This window comes from Chaetura pelagica, unplaced genomic scaffold (assembly GCF_000747805.2).
Source record: "Chaetura pelagica isolate M959 unplaced genomic scaffold, ChaPel_1.0 scaffold511, whole genome shotgun sequence".
NCBI classification, from domain to species: Eukaryota; Metazoa; Chordata; class Aves; order Apodiformes; family Apodidae; genus Chaetura; species Chaetura pelagica.
The window spans coordinates 604,601-606,983 of NW_009952161.1; positions in this window are offsets into that span (position 1 = coordinate 604,601).

Here is a 2,383-nt window from a genome sequence, read left to right on the forward strand (position 1 = left end):
TGCTTTGCAGGTGTATGGCCCAAACTGAATTGGGCTCACCTATGTTATTTACTGAAGAACAACAGTGTCCTCTAATATATAAATACAGAATTATTAACAAAAGCTGCATTCTTTCTCAAGAAAACATATCTAATTGGAATCTAAAATTCAGAAACTGTATACATATTAGAAAGCACACAGCAAATGTAGAAAATTAAATATACAGAACAATTAGAACTTTCTGAATTTTCTTTCCTGTGAATTAGATCAGATATTCCAAGCTTTTCTAATGTACTCTGGGTATTTTAGTATTTTGTAGATGTGGAATTAGATCTTGAGTTACATTCTTTTGGTAAACTTAAAAAAAATCCCCAAACATTGTATTTACAATCCAAACAACAAACTTTTTTCAACAGCTCTTTGTCAACTCAAGAGCTCCTGTAACCAAGACCACTGGGATAAACTGAGACATACCCAGACTTCTGAAATCCAATAGCCAAAAAAATTAATCTTCCAGTGAAGCAATGCCAGAAATTATGAAGCAATAAAAACAGTTTTCATATAACAATGCAGTAAAGTTTTGCTTAATGGGAAAGAATAATTTTTGGTTGCTAAATACAGATATAATGTGGAAAAAATCAAAACACTTGAGATTAGTCTAAACACCATGAGGGAGATTATGACCAAATAGTGATTACTTACTGATTGCCAATTTTATCACTAGATAAAAAGACATAAACCCAGTACATTTGGACTTATTACACTCAACCATTATTCATTACAGCATTTTGACATTTAAGGCAGGACTTTGTTGCTTGGAAACTAAAATGTTTTAAAGGAAATAATGAGTTATCCTTTTAAAAAGCTCACAGATGATATATGTCTGTTAAATGATGAAAATCTTTGAATAGTCAAGGACTAAAGCATTCAAACACAAAACAAAAGCTATTAAGCAAGGATGTATTTCAACATCAAGAACAAAACTCTCCCCCTCATTTATCTAATTTTCAAAGGGGAATTATGACATTAAATACTTGAGAAAAATTTATTACAGTGATCACTATTCTAAATTATGATTTATGATTCATGGAAACTCAAAAAGACCAATTCTTACATTGTGTAAAGATGCCAAGATAAAAAGCACTACATAGAGGAGATTATACATTATTCACATCCTCAGGAGGATGAAAATGTTCTGTGAGAACTCTGCAGAAGTTCAGTGCTTAAAAGGGCAGAAATCTTAGCCTCTTTTTACCCCTCATCTAAATATGTCTTGGTTTAATGAAAATCTTGTGGTCTTGAGGACTTCAAATTTTGCACACTTGGCAAGCTCACCCTTTCAGTCATTCTTGCAATCAACTATTGCTTGATAAGGTTGGTCTCAAATAGTGCACATGTATTTAAATAAACTAGAGAACATGTATCAAATGCTCCCTAAGAACTAACAGCTTCTTTAAAATACGTTTAAGCTAACTTTAAAATGTTGGGTAGCACTGACTGTGTACTTCGAATTGCAAATGGATGGTTACAGGACACCTGGAACAGACAAGCTACAAAGATGGCAGAATGCTTCACAGAGAGAAAATACTAACAAGGTGATGCAATTTTAAAACTACAAAACTAACTGAACATTCAGAAGGCTTCAGGGTGCAAGTTTTCAAAGCTAAGTCTGTTTGCATTGAAAGTAGTGATTTAACTACTTTGCCCAATGTTTTGATAAAGAAGTCTTGATTGTACCTCATCACTACATTGCAAGAAATCCCCATGTTCAGTATCTGAGGTTATTGGTATCTTTTAAAAAGAAAATGGCCCCAACCTTTAGCTGCTTTACACACATGCAATACTCTCTCCAAGACAGATTATGCCTAGAAAATTTTCTAAATGTTTCAAGCGTGATACATTTCAGGCTCTTATTCCCTTTAAAAGCATAAACAAATAACTTCTTAAATAAAGGCTGTGTCCGTTTTTCGGCAGAGGAGGAACCTGCTTATAACTTTTAATAAAGATCTGACTGATCTTGTGCCAGAAACTATTCTGTTGTGCTGTGATCTTTCCTTCCTGCCCCCACCATCAAGCATTACCAAAAAGTGTTACATAGAATAAATTACATTAAACATTTGTGTTTTGTAACACATAACAGGTATACTCTTCAAGAGATATAGTTCTTCCTCTGAAAAGCCACAGACAGAAGGCAATAGCCTTTAGTGCAATAACTTTTATATGTAGTATTTAACTGTTAATTTAGGTATGATACTTAAACATACATGCCTCTATATGATCCATTTAACCTGTATTCCAACTGGAACACCCTGGTCAAGAAGAATAATCTATTGGAAACATCCTGAACCTCTTAATAATGCTGGCAGACTTGCATTTACCTAAAGTATACCACACATTTGCATTT